This window comes from Emydura macquarii, unplaced genomic scaffold (assembly GCF_026122565.2).
Source record: "Emydura macquarii macquarii isolate MOO-44397 ecotype Brisbane River unplaced genomic scaffold, CSIRO-AGI_Emac_v2 contig_1876, whole genome shotgun sequence".
NCBI classification, from domain to species: Eukaryota; Metazoa; Chordata; order Testudines; family Chelidae; genus Emydura; species Emydura macquarii.
Window position 1 is genome coordinate 14,342,335 of NW_027132013.1, and position 23,908 is coordinate 14,366,242.

General features: G+C 41.1%; 1 protein-coding gene across 3 annotated transcripts in view; it reads left to right on the forward strand.

The window, feature by feature from the left end:
* FUT8 (fucosyltransferase 8) overlaps positions 1–23,908 on the forward strand; it is a 278,111-nt gene that overhangs the window by 76,387 nt on the left and 177,816 nt on the right. For all 3 annotated transcript variants that reach the window (XM_067557732.1, XM_067557733.1, XM_067557734.1), the window contains exon 3: positions 17,655–17,758. The gene's annotated coding sequence lies outside the window, so the exon portion shown is untranslated. The remainder of the gene's footprint in view (positions 1–17,654; positions 17,759–23,908) is intronic.

Here is a 23,908-nt window from a genome sequence, read left to right on the forward strand (position 1 = left end):
TATCTGCTTAGTGGGTCTTGCCCACATGTTTAAGGTGTAACAGATTGCCATTTTTGGGGCTGGGAAGGAATTTTTCCCTGGCTCAGATTGGTAGAGACCCTGTGGGTTTTTCGCCTTCCTCTGCAGCATGGGCATAAGTCACTTGCAGGCTTAAACTACTGTAAATGGTGAATTCTCTGTAACTTGAAGTCTTTAAATCATGGAGTGAGGACTTCAGTAATTCAGCCAGAGTTTAGAGTTCTGTTACAGGAGTGGATGGGTGAGGTTCTGTGGCCTGCAATGTGCATGAGCTCAGGCTTAGATGATCATGATGGTCCCTTCTGACATTAATCTATGAGTGTAACTTAATTCTTAAGTACCAATTTAATAAAATCTTACAATAAAGAAACATCATAAATAAATAATAAATAACTGCAGCTTAATTTCTACAACATAACATGGCTACTTTATAATCCACATACATTATCTTCACAGTTATTCATAAACATAAATAAAGAGAACAAATTAAATTGAAACAGGTCCGTCCCTATAGAAACTCAATGAGAAGAAACTCAGAGTTCACCAAAGCTTAGGCTGAATTCACTGCAGTCTCAGTCTTTGATCTCTAAGGCTAGGCTACACTGACGGTGACAAAGTCGCCGCTGTCTGATGGATTTCTCTGGATCGACTGAGCAGTCAGTGAAGACCCGCTCAGTTGATCCAAAAATCGATGTATTAAGACCACCTTCACAAGTGGTGTAGCGCTGCGTCGACGGGAGTGCAGTTCCCATCTGTGCAGTGCAGATGGTGCACAGAAGAGGAGCAGAGAAGTCGATGGGAGTTATACAAGTTTTTTGCGTAGCTTGCGTAACTCCCGTCAACTGCTGCCGAATCTCGGAGGTAAGTGTAGACAGGGTCTCTGTCTATACAGTCTGCTGAGTTAAAAACAACATCTTCCTTCCCCTTGCTTTTAGAAAACTTGATTTGGAATATAAGCATACTCTTCCTCCTCCTCCTGTGCTGAAATCGCTGAGGGTATGTCTACGCTGCAGGGATTGATGCAATGAAATTGATTGAGTAGGCTGTGGTGACCTGCTCAGTCAATCCCGGAAGTGCTCTCTGATCAGTGCCATTAATCCAATCTCCCGAAAGGAGTAAGGCTGTGTCGACCAGAGAGCACTTAATATGTTCAAAGTCCTGTGCAAATATTAACACAATCTTCACCACACTCCACTGAAATAGGTACAGTATTACTGTATCCCCATTATTAAAACTGTGTAAACTGGGACATTGAGATGAAATGAGTTGTCACACCCACCCCATACAGCAAATCAGTGGCAGAGCTAGAATTAGGACCCAGAACTTCCTGACTCCCAACCATAAAATTAGTCTACCAGACTGCATTGTTTCCCATAAACAGTGAAAAAGTGGATCAACTTCTGGCACTCCAGTCTCCTCAACAGTTTCATTTCTCTGAGTATACCAAAGCTAGGTGTGGAAGTGATGAGAAGGGAGTGGATACACAGGATCTGTTTTGTCAGTGGCAGTAGACAACAAATAATTGCATCAATTCACTAACTAGAAAGAAATCTAAATACAATTAATAGAGGGGTTGCTCTTGTGTGATAGGATTAGATCTTGCTTAATGATTGCCCTTATGCATTTTATGGAGCTACATAAAATTCCACAATCTGTGTTTTTTTGCACACCACTGACCTAGCTAGAAAGGGAATACCTCTGTGGTTGAGAGAAAGTATAGCTAGTTAAATTTAACATTTCAAAGTCTTTAGTAAAATATATAGTTAATTAGTCAACATACAGTAGAACCTCAGAGTTACAAACACCAGAGTTATGAACTGATCAGTCAACCAGACACCTTATTTGGAACAGGAAATAAGCAATCAGGCAGCAGCAGAGACAACCGTTTCCCCTCCCTCCCTCCCTCCCCCAACAAGAAAAAAGCCCCAACCAACCAACACAGTACAGTACCGTGTTAAATGTATACTACTAAAAAAATAAAGGCAAAGTTTTAAAAACATTGACAAGGTAAGGAAACACTTTTTGTGCTTGTTTCATTTAAATTGGGGTGGTTAAAAGCAGCATTTTTCTTCTGCATAGTTAAAGTTTCAAACTGTATGTATTAAGTAAATGTTCAGTTGTAAACTTTTGAAAGAACAATCATAACATTTTGGTCAGAACTACGAACAACCTCAGTTCCCGAGGTGTTTGTAACTCTGAGGTTCTCCTGTAGTAACATCCTTCACTTGTATTATTGAGTTAAAAACAGAGTGTTTTCAGGCAAATGGAGGAAGGTGTTAGGAAAATAACCTACTTAAAATTTACATGACCCATCCTGTGTGGTACATGGAAAGTTAGTTCCTCTCGTAGTTTCAGAATATTTTTACCTTATAAAATGTTTTGTTTAAAAGGAATACTTTTGCCTAATTAATCCTAAAGACAAAAATATGCCAAGAAAATTTGTTTGTATGATAAAGAACCTTGTTTTAATAAACACTTTAAAAAAAAAAAAAAAAAAAGCTCATTATGATAAAAGCCAGATAATCAGATATCATTCAAGTCTGTGCTGTAGAAGTAAATTTATGAGTTAATGGTAATTACATTGTAATTTCAAGAGAAATTTTGATTAATGTACTTTGATTAATGTAATCTTAGTACTTGACATTTTTGATTCAGTTATAAGAAGAATTTTTAAAAAAAGCTAAAATACCATTAAAGCTGTAACAAGATAGCCTTATGACTGAATTTCATAAGTTTTGTTAACGTTTTATCCTTACTGTATCTCATGCCATTGTTTAAAGGAGGAGGTAGGAGTGGGAAGAGAAGAGACAAGCTTGTTAATTCAGGATGGCTTCAGCTTTAATTTTGAGCTTCCTGTGTTTTCAGGCTTGGCTTATTTCACCTTAGTGTTGTTTAGATGTTTTGTGTATTTAATTTCCTTACTTTTTTAAATTAAAAATAAAACCTCTTTCCTTTGAAGGTATAGCATGTATTGAATGGAGATTGGATAACTGAAGGGGTTGTTTATAAACTTAGGCAAGTGTATGCTGTGGCACAATGAGCCAAAATATCATATCAAGCACCCCTAAATTTTATAGTACTATTCATTTAATCTAGTTTATGAAATACTCTTCAATCTCATTCTGAGGCTCCACAAACACAGAAAACTATGGCTTAAATTTAAAATAGTAATTGATGTAAAAAAAAGTCAATGATTATTTAAACAGTGACTATTTCAAATGTTCTCTGTATTCCATTCTTTTCCCCTGTATTTTCCATGGACCTTGTCTATTATGATATTGTTCCTTTCTTCCACCCCACTCCTGCCAGTGTTAACCATGTGGTGCATGTCCTTGGACTTTGGCTACCATGACATTGTCTAGGCAGCTCAGCTCAGCACCTCCTTGCTTCCATATGCACTAAGGAAGGCGGGGATCTTGTAGGCAGTTTCATTGGCTCATTTCTAATGGTCTTGGGTGTTGTGTGATTCTGGTCATGCCTCTGGCTTCTCTCAACTTCCTGGGTGTAAGTGTGATTCAGACTTTCTCAAGGCTGCCAAGTGTCACCCGTCTTGTGTAGCAATTACACATTTGGCACCCTGAATTCAAATACATCCAGATGAGCTTTGAGCACCCATTTCCAACAGCCATGTTTTTGAGTGCTCTCTGCCTTGCTCCAGCAATGAGAACATCCATCCCCTGCAACTGTAGGCAGCTCCACTGCTTCTAGCTGCCCCAGGATCCTCTGGCACTTCAGCACACACCCACCAATCTATTGCCTTTGATTCCCACAGTGGGATTTGAATCTGTGATCCATGATTTTCTGAGACTACTGCTCTAACCCTGGAGCTATCTCACCATCACTGACACAGTAGATTTTTGACAGAAGTGCCAGCAGGGTTTGTTCACTATAACTGAAACCACAGTTTCTGTTAAGGGACAGGCTGGGAACCACTGTCTATGTCATACACCGAACTCAGGAAGGGATCTCCTTTATGCCTTTCTTTCCTCTAATCCTCAAGTCTGAAGAAGATTTGACTGGACAGAACCAGGATGACCCTGGGTGCACTGATTTGGTCTGAACAGACCTCTTCTTTTGAGTTTATGGCCTAACCAAAGAGAATTACTCCTTCTCTCTTCCTTTGTGTCAAGATCTGCTGTCCCAACAGACATGCAGGGTATTTCATCTAGATCTCTTTACCTGACAGCATGGGCTACTGGATTTCTAAGGCAGCAGGACTGACTCTTTTCTATAGGAGGTTAAATCAGTCCTGTTAGAATTGGAATTGTTTCAATTGTTTTGGGCTTTTTCTGTCTCTGATGTCATAAAAGCTGTCCTTGGCAATTGCAAAGATTTATTTATCATTTGTGTCTATGAAGTTCCTAGGGAGCTTGTTGACTTTTGGGACTTGAATATATGTTGCCTACTAAATTTAACAAAGAGTGGGTAGAGCTGTTGGGATTTTGTTCTCTATTCGGTCTCTGGCTGAAGGCCTCTGTTCTGGTAACTACCACTAGGCCAGAAGGGTCTCAACATTGCAGGCTCTGAAGACTAATTCACTTTATACCATTCTTCACAATAACAAGACAGTTCTGAGATTTTGGACAACATTTGTAATTCTCAGTACATGGCTCTGCCTCATTTCTTCTTTACCTCTCATAATCATAGTGAGGAGTTCAGATTGCATACCTGGAATATCTAGAGAGCTGTCAGCTACTGTTTGGATAGGACTAGGGTTTTTTGGAAATCAGACTGCCTATTTGTAGTTTTTGGACAAAAATCCAAAGGTCAGGCCATCTAGGCTAAAAGACTGTCTAAAAGGATCAGGCAGGCAGTCCATCTAGTCTTTGTACAGGCATTTTAACTAAGTCAAACCAGAATGTTTTAGGGCTCATTCTTCTAAGGGATTGGTGGGCTCAGTAGCACCTGTCGATAATTCATAGATTTTAAGGGCAGAATGGACCATTATGAACATCTAGTCTGACCTCCTGCATAACACAAGCCAAGGAACCTTCCCCAGTAATTTCTGCATTAAATGCTTAATTTCTGCTTGAGCTATAGCTTCTTTTAGAAAGGACAAATATTCAGTCTTGAATTAAAGACTTCAAGTGATGGAGAACCCACCACATCCGTAGGTAAGGTGTTCCAGTGAATAATTACTCTCTCTTAAAATTTTGTGCCTTATTTCTAGTCTGAATTTGTCTAACTTAAGCTTCGAACAATTGACTTGTGTTAAACGTTTTTCATCTAGATTTAAAGAGACTTCTACTATCAAGTCTTTTTCAGATGTAGGTACTTATAAACCATGATCATATCACCTCTTAATTTTTTCTTGGATAACCTCAATAGGTCTATTCTCTGACTTTATTGCCTCCACAGATTCATACCGATTCTCCCTCTCCTTTGGAACCCAGTTACTACAATGGCTTCTGGAGGCAGTAGGAGCATTAGAGTGGGTGGGTTTAATTAATCCTTGGCTGGAAGGTATTTTGGGCTTTGAAGGATGTGTACATAACTTCACCCCTAATTGTCACTGCTCTTAAAGTTTCAGTGACTACATGCCTAGACACACAACTTCTAGAGTGGGCTCTGTGGATGCAAGACATTTGGAGAACAAGGCCTCTTTTCTCATATAATTAACCTGTCTCAGACCATTTGAAAAGAGGCTTTTTAAAACTGGCCCAACAAATTTACCCCGATTGTGAGCTCAATTGAAAAAAGTGAATGTAAGTTCATACGACATCAAATTAACCTGTCTTGTAACAACAACTGTTGATGGGAAAAGATGCAAAAAAAAAAAAGACTGACTGAATTAGTCCAAATGAAAAAGCCTACCAATATCATTCAAGACTGTGTTGTGATCATGCCTGATTAACAAGAAAAATGTGGGACAGGAAATCAATGGAACAAAATAGATGCTTCAGAAACAAGACCTAATTGGTGGCAAAATAGTATGGAGATGAGTTAAACCACCCATTACTCACTTTTGGAGTCTAAAAGCAAGAGATTTTTGGAGAAAAATGGGCTACTGGGGCAAGCCTCACCATCATATCATAGTACGATATGTAGTCATCTATGATAACTTTCCTTCCCTTTTATTAGTATCTCAGGAGGATGTTAAACAGCAGCTACTAAAAGTAAACATTTTTAAATCAGCAGGTCTCGATAACTTAGGTCTCAGTCCCCAGAAAAATCACAGAACAGGTCCTCAAGGAATCCATTTTGAGGCACTTGGAAGAGAGGATGGTGATCAGGAACTGTCAGCATGGATTTACCAACGGCAAATCATGCCTAACCAACCTGATTGCCTTCTATGATGAGATGACTGGCTCTGTGGATGTGGAGAAAGCAAGTGGACGTGATATACCTTGACTTTAGCAAAGCTTTTGATGTGGTCTCTCACCAGCAAATTAAAGAAGTATGGGTTGGATGAATGGACAGTAAGATGGACAGAAAGCTGGCTAGATCGTCAGGCTCAACAGGCAGTGATCAACATCTCGATGTCTAGTTGGCAGCTGGGAACAAATGGAGAGCCCTAGAGGTCGTTGCTGGGACCGGTTTTGTTCAACATTTTCATTAATGGTCTGAAGGATGGGGTGGATTGCACCCTTGCAGATGACAGTAAGATGGGGGGAGTGTTAGATATGCTGAGGGAAGAGTTAGGATACAGAGTGACCTAGACAAATTGGAGGATTGGGCCAAAAAAAAAATCTGATGAGGTTCAACAAGGAAAAGTGGAGAGTCCTGCATTTAGGATGGAAAATCCCATGAACTGCTACAGACTGGGGATCAACTGGTTTGGCAGCAGTTCTGCATAAAAGGACCTGTGGTTTACAGTGAAAAGAAGCTGGATATGAGTCAACAGTGTGCCCTTATTGCCAAGAAGGCTAATGGCATATTTGGCTGCATTAGTAGGAGCATTACCAGCAGATTGAAGGAAGTGATTATTCCCCTCTATTTGACACTGGTGAGGCCTCATTTGGAGTACTGTGTCCAGTTTTGGGCCCCTCACTACAAAAAGAATGTGGAGAAATGGGAAAGAGTCCAATGGAGGGCAAAAAAATGATTAGGGGGCTGGATCACATCACTTATGAGGAGAGGCTGAGGGAACTAGGCTTGTTTAGTCTGCAGAAGAGAAGAAAGAGGGGGGATTTGATAGCAGCCTTTAACTACCTGAAAGGTGGTTCCAGGGAGAATGGAGCTAGGCTGCCCTCAATGATAGTAATGGCAGAACTAGGAGCAGTGGTCTCAAGTTGCAGTGGGGGAGACGTGTAGGTTTGATATTAAGAAAAACTTTTTCACTAGGAGGGTGGTGAAGCACTGGAATGGTTTACCTAGGGAGATGGTGGAATCTTAGAGGTTTTTAAGGTGCAGCTTGACAAAGCCCTAGCTGGGATGATTTATTTGGGATTGGTCCTGCTTTGAGCAGGGAGTTGAACTAGATGACCTCCTGAGGTCCCTTCCAACACTGACCTTCTATGATTCTATGAACTTGCATCCAGTTGTTGTAAAAGAGCTTGTTAAGAATCTTGTTGGACTTTTAATGTTGATTTTTCAATAAGACTACGAACACCAGGGAAGTTTCAGAAGACTGGAAGAAAGCTAAAGTTGTGCCAATATTTGAAAAGGGTAAATGGGATGACCTGGATAATTATAGGCCTGTCAGCCTGATATTGATGCTGGGCAAGATCATGGAGCGGCTGATACAGGACTCAATTAACAAATAATTAAAGTAGGGTAATATAATTAATGCTAATCAATAAGGGTTTAGGAAAAATAGATTCTGTCAAACAAACGTTACCTTTTGGGATGAGATTACAAGTTTGGTTGATAATGCAATATATTTAGTCTTCTGTAAGGCATTTGTGTTTGTATTGTGTGACATTTTGATTAAAAAACTAGAAGGATATAAAATTAAATTGCACATGTTAAATGGATTAAAAACTTACTGATTGATAGGTCTAAAACATGGGTGGACTGGCCATCTGGCAGTTCTGACAAATGCCAGTGAGGCCGGTGCACTCAAGGGCTGGTGGGCTGGTCTTCATGAAAAAACTAACTATGGCCTGCCATGGGAGCCTTTTATCAGGTCCTCCAGCTGGGCCTGGCCAAATGTGGCAGCCGTTTCCCCCCCGTCCCGGCCCCACTCCTCTCCCAAGTCCCTGCCATGTAGGCCCAGCAACAGCACCCTGGCTGGAACATGGTGCCCGATTTTCCCCAGGGCCCAGCAGTGCCTTAGCCGAAGCACAGCAGCCGCTCCCCCCCAACCTGGCCCCGCTTCTTCTCCCCACCCCTGTCCCACCACGTGGGCCCAGCAGCACCCTGGCCAGAGCACGGCAGCTGCTCCACTCCGCCTCCCAGCACCGCCCTTCTCCCAAGTCCCACTGTGTGGGCCCAGCAGCGGCGCCCTGGCTGGAGTGCGACAGCCGCTCCCCCCAGGGCCCAACAGCATCCTTATCAGAGCACGGCAGTCACTCCCCGCTCCTAGCCCCAACCCTTCATCCCACCCCTCTCCCACCACGTGGGACCAGCAGCTCCCTGGCCAGTGTGCTTTAAATGCCAGGGCCGATTTTTTTAGTCCCAGTCCATCACTGGTCTCAAATGTAATTGTAAAGTAGGGATTATCGAACTCGTATGTGTCTAGTGGGCTCCCGCGGGAGTTGGTTCTTGGCCCTTTGTTATTTAACATTTTTATTAATGACCAGGAAGAAGAAAACGAAATCACCACTGATAGTTTGCAGATGACGCAAATATTGGAGAAGTGGTAAATAATGAATAGGACAGGCCAGTGATACAATATGCCTTTTAATGAGACTAAATATAAATGTATAGATCTAGGAACAAAGAACGTAGGCCAGACTTAGAGGAGGTGGATTTTAACCTGGGGAGCAGTGACTCTGAAAAACATTTGGCAGTTGTCATAGATAATCAGCTGAATGTGAACTCCCAGTGTGATACTGTGGCCAAAAGGGCTAATGCAGTCCATGGCTGCATAAAGAGGATAATCTTGAGTAGAAGTAGGGAGGATATTTTACCTATATGTTTGGCACTGGTTCGCTACTAGTGCTGGAAAGCTGTGTTCAGTTCTGGTGTCAACTAAAAGCAATGCTCTAAGCAGCCTGAAGCTGGTGCAAATTAGTTAGCTCTCCAAGCAGCTATTTAGGCCTTGTCTACACTAGAAAGCTTTGTTGACGGTAGTTTTTTCGGTGATAAAAAAGCGCTATAATTACAGCGCTCGCGCCTCTCCACACAGCGCTCAGTTTGTCGCAAAAATGCATCCACACTTGGTGCTGTAATATCGACAGTGAGAACAGTGCATCATGGGCAGTTATCCCACCATGCAATTTGGCAGCTTCTGCCACTATGAATTCTGGGATGGGGGGGAGGAGCGCAGAGCAGCATGGGTGTTGGCTCAGTGTCCCATGGTTCAACTGCATTTCTGTGGCGTCATTCATTGCATTGCTGGCAGCAACTCGTGCCATTTTTTCAACGGTTCCCCTCTGTTTACTGTGCGCCCACCATCTCTATCTGAAAAGATGGATTGCGCTACTCTCCACCATTGCTTTCACCTTTCTGAATACCTTGCGGCTGGTCACGCAGTACCTCACGAGCTCTGAATTGGAACAGGAATCCGAGGAGCCTGACCTGGTGAGTGACATGCAGACAGACAGCACTGCATTACTATTGTCATTCACGGAGCATCTGCACATGGTGAACTGCAACTTCTGGGTGCATGAGACAAGTACTGAGTGGTAGGATTACATCGGTCTGCAGGTCTGGGATGATGAGCAGTGGCTACAGAACTTTCGAATTCGCAAAGCCACCTTCATAGAACTCTCTGTGGAGCTGGCCCCTGCTCTGCGGCACAACGACACCAGAATGAGAGCTGCCCTCTTGGTGGAGAGAGACGCATGTGGTGGCAATTGCTGTGTGGAAGCTGGCAATTCCAGACTGCTACCAGTCAGTCGCTAATCAGTTTGGAGTCAGCAAGTCCACCGTTGGAGCTGTGTTATTGCAAGTGTGCAGGGCCATTAATTGCATTCTGCTGTGAAGGACTGAGACTCTGGGCAATGTGCATGAAATGGTAGATGGCTTTGCAACAATGGGATTCCCTAACGGGGGCGGGGCAATAGATGGCAGACATCCCAATTTTGGCACTGGATCGTCTTGCTACGGAGTACATCAATAAGAAGGGGTACTTCTCTATGGTACTCCAGGCACTTGTGGGTCACTGTGGGCATTTCACTGACATCAACACGGGTTGGTCAGGAAAGCTGCATGATGCTCGTATCTTCAGGAACACTGGGTTGTACCAGAAGCTACAAGCAGGGACTTTTTTCCCAGACAAGATTCCAATAGGGGATGTTGAGATACCCATAGTGATCCTGGGAGACTCAGCATATCCGCTAATGCCATGGCCCATGAAGCCTTACACAGGCAACCTGTACAGCAGCAAGGAGCGCTTCAATAACAAGCTGAGCAGGTGCCAAATGAGTGTTGAATGTGCGTTTGGCAGGTTAAAGGCATGCTGGAGATGTCTTTATGGCAGGCTGGACTTAAATGAGGCCAATATTCCTGTGGTTATAGCCCCATGCTATGTGCTCCATAATTTATCTGAAGCTAAGGGCAAGAAGTTTGCCCCTGGGTGGACCGCAGAGGCAGATCACCTTGCATTTTAATATGAGCAGCCAGATGCCAGGGGTATTATAGGGGCACAACGGGGGGCCATATGCAAAAGGGAGGCATTGAGGGCCCATTTTGATAATGAGAACCCATCTAGTGTTTTTTGAAACTGCGCTGTGACATTCTGACTGCTATACAGCTGTACATGTGTCGGTGGTAGGTGCACATATCATGTTTAACACACAAATAAAGAGTGCTTTTTGTTTTGAGAGCTTACTTTTATTATTAAACACAAAAAAGCACACAACACAAACAAGTCCTAAAGGGGAGAAAGTAGTGGGGGGCAGTGTCAGCTGTGACAGCTGCATGTAAGTCCAGTTGTTGTTCTGATAACTGTCTGAGGGGGTGGAATGAAGAGGGTAGCGAGATGGTCCATGTCTTTGATGGGGGAGTTGGTGGAGTGCAGGGGCAGAAGCTTTTTGTGGCTGAAGGGGGGGCCAAGCTTGCATGAACTGTGTTCTGCAATGACACTATTGTCTTTAGAAGCTGTGTGTGTTCCTCTATGGCCTTGATCATTCACTCATTGCCAGCTAAAATTCTCTCTTGGTTTTCCTTCCATTCCTGTCTGCCCATCTTCTGACATTGATTGTCTCCATGCCCTTTTCTCTCTTTTGGATGCCTCAGAGAACAGGAGGAGTTCCTGCAACATTTCCTTCTTGCTTCTCCAGGGTCACATCCTTATCAGTCGTAGATGATCGGCCTTGGCTGTGAAGGTCACATCTGTGTAAGAACAAAAACAATGAACAAAATCATTATTGAGAGTGCCCTAACAATACACATGAATCACTGTGAAACACACCTCATTCTCAATGTCCCCCTACGCAGAGTACAGCTCCTTGATCAGCCTGAGAATGGCGAGTTGGGAGCAGGGCAAAACCATACAAGTAGGTCTAGGTTTTGGGTGTATGCTCGCTTGGAGCATAAATGCAGGTACATGGGGAAAACAAATTTCAAATTGTGCCACCATTCTCCACAGACAGGAGCCATAGAGGCAGATATCTCACTCCTTAGAGTCAGCAAGGATGCTAGGATGTATCTCCTCCATGCAAGCAGCTTCAAACTGGGTCCCTATGCTGTACGACTGTGCACTGCTTTGGTCCCCGCTCAAGTGATTGCAAATTGGCATGGGAAAGTGACCTACAATGGGGGCAGAAACACAGTTGCTCTGCCCAGGAATCTGAGGCAGAGAACTGGGGAGTACCTCCAAGAAAGTTTTCTAGAGGTCACACTGGAGGATACCTGCGAAATCTCCGTGCGCATTAATGTGCTTCTCAGCTGTACTGCCTAGATGCGCAAGGAAACGGGAAAGCACATGCAAAAATAGCTACTCCTATGCATTTCTATCCCTTCAAGCACATGCAAAAATAGCTACTCCTATGCATTTCTATCCCTTCAAGCACCTGTATATTTTAGCCAACCTAAGGACCCCCATGTCTGCAGTACACAAGCAGCATCAGCTTCCAGACACTTACCAGAGCTCCCCTCTCCTGCATCCTGAGCGCCTGAGCTGAAGGGCTGAGGCTGGCTGCAGCCTTCTGGGATCAAGAACAGCTCCTGACTCCCAACCTCAGCAACTGGACTGTTCCCCAGCTCCAGGTCATCCTCCAGCTCCACTTCCTCATCGATGACCTCTTCATCAGGGTTCAGTCCAGTATCTGCTGGCCCCGGGGGCCATTGAGATGTCTATGGGCATCTTGGGGGTGGATATGGGGTCACCCCGAGGATGGATTCCAGCTCTTTGTAGAAGTGGCAGTTCATTGGCTCTGCACCAGAGCGACGGTTTGCCTCCCTGGCCATGTAGTAGCTCTGCGTCAGCTCCTTGATTTTAGTTCGGCAGTGCAACGTGTCCCATTTATAGACCTTCTCTGCCATGGCACGAGAAATCTGGCCATAGGTATCAAAGTTCCTTCAGCTAGAGCAGAGCTGACTCTGCATGGCAGACTCCCCGCAAATGCTGATCAGGTCCAGCAGCTCCTGGGTCCTCCAAGCAGGAGAGCATTTGCTGCGTGGAGCTGGCATGGTCAGCTGGAAAGATGAGATGCAAGCTCCATGCCGACCAAGCAGGAAGTGGAATACAAATTTCAAACTTACCACGACTGTAAAGGGGGAGGGGCGGGTGGCTGCAGAGCAGCGGCGTGCAAACAGATGTCCAGAGTGCTCAGGATTGGCATTGAGGGACATTTCCAGAAACCGATTACCACGACAGAAACATCTACACTGACAATTTGTTGCTAAAAGTTTGTCACAAAAAGCTCTATGCCTCTAGTCAAGATGGTTTTATTTTGTCGACAGAACAAGGTAGTTTTGTTGACAATAGGGTCATTGCAGTGTATACACCAGGATTGCTTTGTTGACAAAAGGTGTTTTTTGTTGACAAAACTCTTTAGTGTAGACCAGGCCTAAGACCATGTGTTGGGCCTGAGTTTTTCTACCAGTGAGGTTGCAAGTGAAAGTCAGTATCAGAAGCTGTGTTTTCTATGGTTGCTCTTCGTTTTCTCGTTCCTTTTGTGTGTGTTTATCTTGTTTTGTGTTCTTAGAAAATGGGATCAGACTTTAACAGCAGCAATAACAACAGCTCCAACCCATCTCTCAATTTTTTTTCCCCCAAAAGGCCAGTTTTTGCCATCTTTAATGCAATCTAAGAGACTGTCATCCAAGGGATTTTTCCTTCTAAAACCTCTTTCCAGCTAAAGGGAACAAGGGATGTTAAAATGAAAACCTTATTTAATATTTACATTTCAAATACTTTAACTGTTTTTCCTTTTGATGATGTGTTTGCCATGGTACTAAGCAGGCTGAGGTTTCTGTAAACGAAACCACTAACTTTCAGAGTGTTTAATGTTGGATGGTGATTGGGTTATGTTAACATCTTTGACTCTTCAGTCCGTGTAAATTAAATACATCTACCAAAGACATTAGAATAGCTCAGAGTAGATATTGATAGTTTTTATCCAGGTCCATTTCTGGCAGATTCTTTTCTCATTTTTAATAGTTAAAATGCCTTACTGAGACATCAAAGAAAGAAGTACAGCCTGCTTTATTTGCTTTCTCCACTGCTTCATAAAATGACTCTTCTGTGTTATTTTCTTATTAGACAGTATGTTGCTTCTGTAACGCTGATCAGTGTTTCATGGTTGAAAAGAAAAACTACAGTTATTTCTAGTTTAGGGTTTCTGGTAGCGGTTCTCAAATTTATATAAAGGGTGGATCACATATTTAATAACTGTTCTCTTTGAGCCATTTTTCCTTTTCATTTCGATGGAATCACCTCTCCTTTTATTCACAGTTCCGTGAAATCCCGCAGCTACAACAATTAGTTAATGTAAAAGCAATGTTAGAAAAGTATTGAAAAATATATTTTCAACCTCTTTTATTAAATATATGATAAGAATTCTATACATCTTTTTCTTTTTAATAATGTATCTAAATATAAGCAAGCATTATTCTCATAACCATATCAAAACATATAAAGACATATCATTTGTGAGTCTTATTTTTAAATAATTGATTTTTTCGCCCATTCCCTTCTGAAACAAGTTCAGTGTTGTTGCCTGTCTTTTAATTCAATTTAGTAGCTGTAAATAAGAAGTAGAAACCGAAATAATGTAACTGGCAATCAATCTCTCTCTGTGGGCCACCAGCATGCAGTTGGTGAACCACTAATTGTCCAAGGATCACAGTTTGGGAATCTTTAATCTATGACATTAAAGCACAGTCTTTTCTGTATCTTTGCCATAAATTATTTAGTAATATTACAGTGTTTACACAACCAAGTTGGATTGATTTAAATAAATTTTAATCTATATTAATGATTTAAATCAGCAAGCAGAAAACCTTGATTTAAGTAATTGATTTTAATTGTATTTGCATTTGTATATTTTTAGTTATTTTTCCTAACGAAAGATTGATTCTTATTGGTTAGTAATGATTAAAACATTTTGATTTGCAACTAAATATAGCCTTTATATTAAAAGTGGTACTTCTTTTTACTATCGAGGAAGATCCACTGTATTCATACACATTTATTTAAGCAATCACATAGCTTAGAATACATTTATTCAGATTCTTAATTTTTACACTGTTTTATGTTAGAAAAAGGGTGAATGATGCTTTTCTGATATACTAGGTGATTATGTTTTTGCTGGTGATTTGTGTCAGACTGCATTTGGATGGAAATTGGAATTCAATTAATTACTGCACAAACACATCATTTTAAAACAATTTATTAATTGAATAAAACTACCTTAAATTTACTGATAACATAAGAAAAAATTAAGTATCAAACAATGCTTTGTATTTAACACTAACTGATTTATTAGACAAAGGACGTATTAGCTGTAGTTAATGAATTTAACTGAGTGTTTCTGGTCCCCCATATCCTTGAAGGTTTTAGAAGTAGTGGGTGGATCTCATTTTCTCACACCTAGTAACTATTCATAGGTTGGAAAAGGAAAACAAGCTTTCTTGCTTCTTCTGCTCCCAATCAGTTGCTGAACTTTAACTGAACCAGTTATTGAATTGAACTGGTTGAATAAATTTAAATGAAGAAAATATTCTCTCTGCACCCATAGAGGAGACTATTGCTGTCAAAAACTGGTTAAGCACTTTAGCAAACTCTGGTTCCAGGTGCTTAGTCAGTGACTTCTACCAATTCAGTGGTGTGACTTTCTGTAAAACTTCAGCAATAAATATGTACAGCTTGACTATTAATTAAAAAATGTTTTAATTTAAAAGATTTTAAAAGATTATAGTAAGTTTAGGCTTTAACATGATTTGACATTCACTTTTAAATAGGTTTATTTAAAAAAATCCAATTTAAATAAAAAAAATTTTAAAAAAGAACTAAAATTAACAAAATACAGTTCTCTGTCTGAATTATGTTTTTTAGGTCTAGTATGTCTTGAAGGAGGCTGTTTGATGTTTGCTTGGCATTAACAACAGGAATTTCTTGTAATTGAATAAAAATATTTGAAAGAAATAATGTTTTGGATAAGGTGGCCTTGTATTCATTTATAAATTGGGTACTCTGTTATTTATTTGATTAGAGAGATGATTAAGAATAATCAATGTTCCATAATGTCTTTTTCTGTTCATTCTCCATACTAAAAGTTATGATTTTTGTAACACTAATCAAAAGGTTAAAATGTCAAAATAATAATTTGGGAAAAAGACTTTAATTTACTTTGGATTTATGTAAAATATTAATATTTTATACTCATTCATAACATCTGTCATCCAAGGATTTGAATATGCATTGTAAACATTAATGAATTAAGCATCAGACACCACAGTGAAGAAGGCAAGTATTAAATTGTTTACTGGTGGAAAACTGAGGCATAGTGAGATTGACTTGTCCAAGTTACTCAGTGAATCAGAGCAGAGTCAGCCATTCTGTGACCACTAGACCATGTTGTCCGTGTTGTAAATTTGATGCTAGAAATTAAATGTGGTGATTTTTAATTATGATTTAAAGACATGTGTGATTGAAAAAATACGTTGTCTGAGGTAAGCTACTTTTTGAGGTGGCAAATCAGTCTTGAAAATCCATCAGTAGCTGAATGAAAACCAGAATTTCAGGAATTTTAAGGATAGAAATCAGACACTCTTTAGGCTGTATTGCATAACAGAAAATTTACAGGAAAATGCATTTAAAGAAAGTTCAGGGACGAAGGCCCCAGTTCAGGATAATGCATGAGCATGTCGTTATGTCCCATTGGAGTTTATTGGGATTTAAGCACATGCTTAATGTTGAACACGTGATTAAGTATTTTCCTGGAATAAGTCTATGGGATTCAGAGCACTTATTTAGGATTAGAAACACAACAGACACTTTATGATATCAATGCAGCCACTTCTTTAACTGACATTGTGGTCCTGCAAATGATAGCTGCCTCCTGTTAAAAATGGGAGACTTTTAAAGGAGCAGTCCTTCACATCTTCGAGCAGTTTTGATCTATGAGCAGAAAATAAACCAAACTTCGGAAAACAATGGATTCAGAACATTCAAGACTATATTTTAAAAGGGAATTGCTTGTACAGTCTGTTATCAGCTATGTATTACACCTCCCATAAACTTCCTTCAAAAATGTGTTCTTATTTCTATAGCTATGACTTGCACTAACTACTGGAAATCCATTCATTACAATAACTAGAGTTGAGCCAGCTGAAGGTTATGGTGGTTATTCATTGTACTGTTGTAATGTGGGAGACATCAGTATCTCAATGTCTGGGTTTTGGAGCACTCTGGAGGCTGTATCCTAATTTTTAAGGGGATGCGGAGGAGTGCCTCAGTGTGTTCCAATGGTATGGCCATACTCATCTGGCTGATTGGTGCTGCATTTTTCTGTTTAGAGCCTTTTATCTGGGAGGATAGAGGCTGTGCTATGGGGATTTGAGAATGGTGGGATTAAAATGGAGACATGAATGAGAGATGGATGAGTAGGATAATGTAGAGTTTTGTGATCCAAGAGAGTAGTGTTTCTGGTATTAAAAGCCCTATGTGCGCATGCACACACTGGATGTATACATCAAAATTTAGATATTTTAATTTGCTAAACTTGTTTGATTTTTGGTAGTTTAATGTTGACGGAATTTTATCTAGGAAATCTATATGTGTTCCCTGTTAAGAGCATCTTTTATGTTTTTGGGACAACCTTAGAGTTATCAAAATTTATTAATAAAACTATTCTCAGATACCTTTCTAGTATTGTTTGTAACACTGTATTGTCAGAATAATCTTCTCAACCTATTATTAGTTCTTCAATATTTAAGTGCTTTCTGCCATTTGATACCATTTTGCCAATATACAAGTTGAACAAAGACTACTCGAGTTGAAAACAGTGGATGCATTGTTTTTAACTTCAACAATATGCCATATTGTATTTTTTACAGTTGTACTTTGGACTGTGGTAGGTGCTTGCTGTACTACAGAATAAAATGCTGTAATTGACATTATGACTAATTTCTTTGTTTAGGGTTTTTTAAGCAGTTAATTTCATCGACTGCTGGATCAGAGGAAACAGTTATTTCCTAGAAGCCCATCATGCCACTTTTTGTACTTCCAACTGTCATGGAGAAGGTAAGTTGTTTTTCAGATTTATTGATTAATGTTCATATCTGACACCTGGAAATTGAAATGGAATGAGTTGTGATTCTTCAAGTGATTGTTTATGTATATATTGTAGTTGGTGAGTGCATGCCCAGTGCAATGGAGATGGAGATTTTAATAAGCAATACCTGTCAGGCAGTGCATGCATCCTGCATGTTGTGCTTCCAACCAAGGGCAAAAAAGCATGGCACCACCACAACTAGCTTCAGTTCCTGTCACTGCTTATGGCTACAAGTCAGAGCTCAAGTCTTTTAGCATGCTTGCCTTCTTTGTGTTTGTAAATACATTTTAAATAGTCAATTAGTTAGCAGTAGTTTAAGTTTAGTTTAGTATTTTTTATGTAGTTTCTGTTTTCCCTGATTGGGAACAGTATTTTTATTTTTTTCCCTGGGAAGTACTTGGTATCAGTTCACTCACCATGATAAGCCATATGTCCTTTGGATTCCAAAATTGCCCATCTTGTGAAGCTGTCATGCTGTTGATGGCCATGATGGTCATACAAGATGTTTGATCTGCCTCAAGGAAGTACACATCCCTGATAGGTATGACACTTGCAGACCATTTTAGATGTGCAAGATTAAAGATAAATTCACATATTTAAAGAGAACTCATTAAGAAAGGGAGTCTTGGCTCAGGATGCTTCTCCTTGAACAGTCAATGCATCCAGCCACTGACCCAGGCTTCCTAGCATCATAAGAATGGCCATAGTGGGTGAGACCAATGGTCCATCTAGCCCAGTAGCCTGTCTTCCAACAGTGGCCAATGCCCTGTACTTCAGAGGGAATGTCTGGAATAGGCAATCATCGAATGATCAGAGACTAAAAATTATGAGAGATCCTCTGAATGCCCCTGCTGCTTTCATCTTCCTGGATGGTTGAAGCATCCACCAAATCTTCTGTCTTGACAAAACCCTTTGGAATCAGAAATAAGAAGGAATGTAACTTCCACAAGGAGAAAATACGCAGATCATCTTCTCCAAGTTTGGCATCCAAACCTTATAAAACCTTCAGTACCAGAAAAGGGTGTTCAGAAACCTATTTTGAAGTCTTGAGCTAACTTTTATGTCTGAAAGCCTGAAGTTACTGAACACAATTTTGACATGGACTTACTTCAGATCTCTTCTGGTACCATACTCGTGAACGTAAGGTTCTCTGTATTGAGATTGCATGATTAACTCTCCACAGGGTGGACTATCCTGCTACTGATAAAATTGGTACTGATCACACTGGTACGGTTAGTGACACTACTACCAACTATTTTTGTATGTATGGTTCTGATACTGACCTTAGCTAGATCATGTCTCTCATGTCTGTGTCCTTGGTAGTGACATTGTCAGCTCTTTTGGCACCAAAGCTATATGTTGCTACCAAGGTCTTAAAATTTTATCAGGATCATACTTCCATTTATTGCTTCTGTGAAGCTCCTGCCATCCCAGTACCGATGATCATATTGGTACCACCAGGTAGAGCACATCCAATACCTGATCCCACTACTCCAGTGGGAACAGCGTCTCCCTTTCATGAGGACTATTCTTTTACCATATTTTCTTCAGAAGAAAGTGGAGAGTATTCCTTGGCAAGGTTTGTTTTATCTGGACTTTCTGGACCTTATACCCCAGCAACCTCTGAGTCAGATTAACATTATTATAGAAGGCACTCACTTAGGACCCCAGACTGCTGGTATCCATTGGCTTGGCCACCTGTGCTTCATAGCTACAACCATATTTGGAATTTTCTGTACATCTTGGGGATAATGGCACCAGTTGGGGGATGTCTAGGAGAGGGCAAATGGCCCCTATAAAGTTTTCACACTTGCTCAAAGTTCCATAGGCTGTATAGCCAGTTGGACCATGCCTGACCACTTTTAAATAGTGGCCCTATACTAAATCAGTGTGACTGCTGTCAAAGTGGTCCAGAGCATCACTCCAGCTCTGTAATTGCAATGCCACTTGAATTTGGCTTGGCTGTCCCTCCATCTGGATGGAGGGGCAGCTAGGCCAAATGATATTGAAGGAGTCTGTTCCTGCATGGCAGAGCTCAACCAGTCCACTGAGAACTTGATTCCTGGTAGCACTGGTTAATGCACTATGTGGGTAAGAGAGGGGAGACTCTCCAGCTATGGGAGACCTAAGGTCCCTGCAGGAGGAGTGGAGAGAGAAATAAATGGAAACCAGAATTGGATCCCTGCTTGGGGGAGTGATGGGGGCCTGAGTTTGCCCCCCTCCCCACTCCTCCAAGGAAATATCTGCATTAGCGCCACTGCTTGGGGATCTCCTTTCCTAGGAGACCTATTTCAGCTACCTATCCTAGACACAGATCCTCATCCTCTGAACCACCCAGAAGGGAACTATCTCCTCAACAGCAGGTAGAGAACCAGGACAAGAAGTTTCTCTACCTGATTAGGACTTGTAGGAGACAGATCAGTCGATGCCAGTATACATCTTGTCATCCCCAGATGAAGCATTGGCCCCAGAACGGTTGTTGACGACTTGTGCTGACTACAACATTTTTCAAGAGCAATTCAATATAGTGGAAGATACACATACATGCACATAAGTGTATGTATATGTGTAGATCAGTGCTTGAGTCCTATATAAAGAAGTGCTGAAAATCCCTGCACCAGGCTCCCTGCTCTGGAAGGAAAAATTACATCTCGGTAACCTGGTCCACCTAGTTAACCAAGCTGCCATTTTTCCTTCCAGACCAGGGAGCCAGGTCAGAAGTACTCTTACTGTTCTTTATTTGTTGCTTTTTTCCTTGTCCTCCTGTTCCTGATATTTACCCAGAAAACTGAGAAGTTAATTTTTTGCATCAGTTTTCATCTGTTTTTTAATTTTTGTGATGAACACTTAATAAATTCCTGGGAAATTTTAAACAAAACACAAAACAAAAATGAAGGTTCAGACATTAATGAGGATATACTCAACTCTTGAGATCCCAGCCCAGAGTTCAGGACAGGCCACATAAATTCCTTGAGATCTTATATATGTCAGTACCGGGTTCCTCACTCTCCCCATCAATGAAAATATGTTAGACCCCACCGAAATGTTTTGTCAGAAATCAGCATCAGTGACATCCACTTCAAAACATGGAGACAGATGTTACCAGGTAACAATCAGTACAGTCTTAAGAGGAGTTCAAATGCATTGGAGCTGAAGGTCAGCTGTTGTCTAGAACATCACTCCAGACCACATGGATGCAGCTGATACAATGTCTAGGTCGATGGCAAAGTCTGTTACAATATGTGAATAACTGTGGCTCCTCTTCCTAGAGAATTCCAGATAGCTATTGAGGATTTGCTCTTTGAGGGTTGTAATTTATTTAATGATAATACTGATGATGCCCTTTGCACCCTTAAAGATTTAAGGACAATCATTAAGTAATAAGGGGTATGTACACCAGCCCCTAAACACAAGCATTTCAGACTTCAAGCCTACCATAGGCAACCTGTTTATCAGTGCAGACCGACAGAGCCCCCCCAGAAAACATAAAAAATTCTCAAGAAGGCCCTCATCAACAGCTATGATGTTGTTTCACCCACCTCCCTTGTCAGATTTGTTACCTGGTACACTACTTGCTCAGGAGTCACTTACCTGTGACTGTGGATCTTCCCATCCAGTCCCCACCATTTCGGGGGCAGCCTATCTCACTTCAACCATTTCTAAACTTCTATAACAGATCAGTGGGTATTGAAGGTCATGATAGTGGGTTATGTGATTCAATTTCATTCTTTACCCTGCCCTCACTTACCTTTCCTGTCCCTATTCAGGGACTCCTCTCCCCAGAGCATACTAGAACAGGAAATACAAACTTTTGTAGCTGTCTGTGCAATAGAGGTGGTACCGTATCACCTCAGAGGGAAAGGATTTTACTCGAAGTATTTCCTTATCCGCAAGAAAAAGGGAAGGCTTTTTCCTATCCAAGATTTCAGGTACTGAATATTCACACCAAAAAAACCAGTTTCAGAATGGTATCACTAGGAACAATCCCCCTGTCTGTAGATTCAAAGAACTTGCAAGTTGCTCTTGATCCCTAGAATGCATACATTCATATTGTCATCCATCTGGCCCACAAATGTTTAGTGAGGTTTATGGTAGGAAACCATCATTACTAACACAGGATTCTACCATTTGGACTATCAGCAGCTCTCAGGGTATTCACAAAGTGCCTGGCTATAGTAACAGGCTACCTCAGAAGAATGAATATCCAGGTATTCCCATACTTGGATGATTATTTAGTTCAGGGTGACATCTTTACAACAAGTGGAGGAAAATATTCAGTGTATTCTTCAATTATTCTCTCATCTGGACCTCTTAGTAAATAAAGAAAAGTTGTTATGGATTCCCCCTCAGAGAATAGAATTAATTGGAGCCATATTAGACTTCATCACAGCTATTACCTATGTGCCTCTGGAAAGGTTTCAATCAGTGCTCCACTTACGTACTCACTTACAGCCTACCCACTAACTTCTCTCAGAACATGCCTCTGGTTGCTGGGCTTCATAGCTTTATGCACCTTTATTATCTAACATGCAAAGTGTTCATCTGAGATGTTTATGGGTCTTGTTGTGATCAGTATTCTGATCAGGCAAACATGGCTTGGATGTGTTTTGTGCACATCTCATCCAAGGTCCCCACTCACAGAAATGGTAGATAGATCCCACAAATATTTGCAAGGGAGTCCCCTTTTACCTTAACTTCTCCATCAAAGATCTTGTAACAGATGCTTCCACTCTGGGTAGTAGAGTTAACGGCTCAAGGACTATGCTCCTCTTGGGAAAAGTCCATCCATATAAACATACTGGAGTTGCATATGGCATGCTTTGTATGAAATATCACAAACATATACAAGTGATGAACAAGGTGTTACAGGTTGCTACTTCGAGGTACAGTGTGTCACCCATTGGTTGAGCTATTTAGTTGGGGATGGTCCTGCTTTGAGCAGGGGATTGGACTAGATGATCTCCTGAGGTCCCTTTCAAACCTAATCTTCTGTGATTCACCACAGACAAAAACAAAGGGCCAAATTATCAGATCAGCGGTGGGTCTAAGCCCGGGTTTTCTGTCAGATGCTTTTCTTATCTTGCGGAATCCAGGGATAATGTATTGGGGATCCACTGATCCTGTTAACACTGAGGAAACTGAGACAGGACTCATGAATAATAATCATGTTAGTCCCAGCTTGGCCCAGGCAGGTCTGGGATCTCAATCTAATGAACCTGTCAGCTCAGCCCCTGATAACATTACCTTTCTTACTAGACTATAATATTTCAGAACAAAGGGAGGATCCTTCATTTGGACCTGATGTCATTGCACCTCACAGTGTGGATGCTAGTTGGTTAAATACTATTGAAATAAGCTGTTCTGCTGAGGTCTGGAATATATTAGTACATAACATGAAGGACTCTAGCAGGATCATTTATGCAGCCAAATTAAAAGGTTCTCTTATTTGTTCAGCATGACACCACCTGTCTTTTCTAGTTTCTGCAATTCCTTTAACTCTCAACTACCTGCTATCCATCTCTATCAGATCCATCTCTTTGCATCTGCATCAGCTCATCATCACCCCATTCAGTGTCTCACCATATTTTCCTACCCTACAGGTGGTAAATTCTTAAAAGCCTCATTCATCTGTTCCCCAGTCTAAGAAACCTCTGTCCTGCAGCCTTAACAGAGTCTTATCTGGGTTAATGGGTCCTCCCTTTGAACCCCTAGCATCATGCTCACTGTGTACCATCTTTTTATGAAAATGGCCTTAGCAGCTAGAAGGATTTGAGAAATTCAGGTCCTTATGACTGATCCATTGTACATGATATTTCATATGAACAAGATGATCCTTAGTTAATCCTCACCCTCATACTTCCATTTGAATCAGATGATTCATCTTCAGGTTTTCTTTCCCAAGCCTCACTCCAACCAAAAGAAAAGCAAACTGCACACTCTGGACACAGTTAGGGTTGTGTCACTTTACTTGGACAGGACGAAACCATTCAGGAGCTCCCTTAGGCTATATGCAGTATTTGCAGATAAAATAGGCAATATCTACCCAAAAACTAACTGTATTAAATCATGCTCTGAGTTAGATTAGAATCATGAGGGTTCTGCTGCTTCCTGGAGAAGCA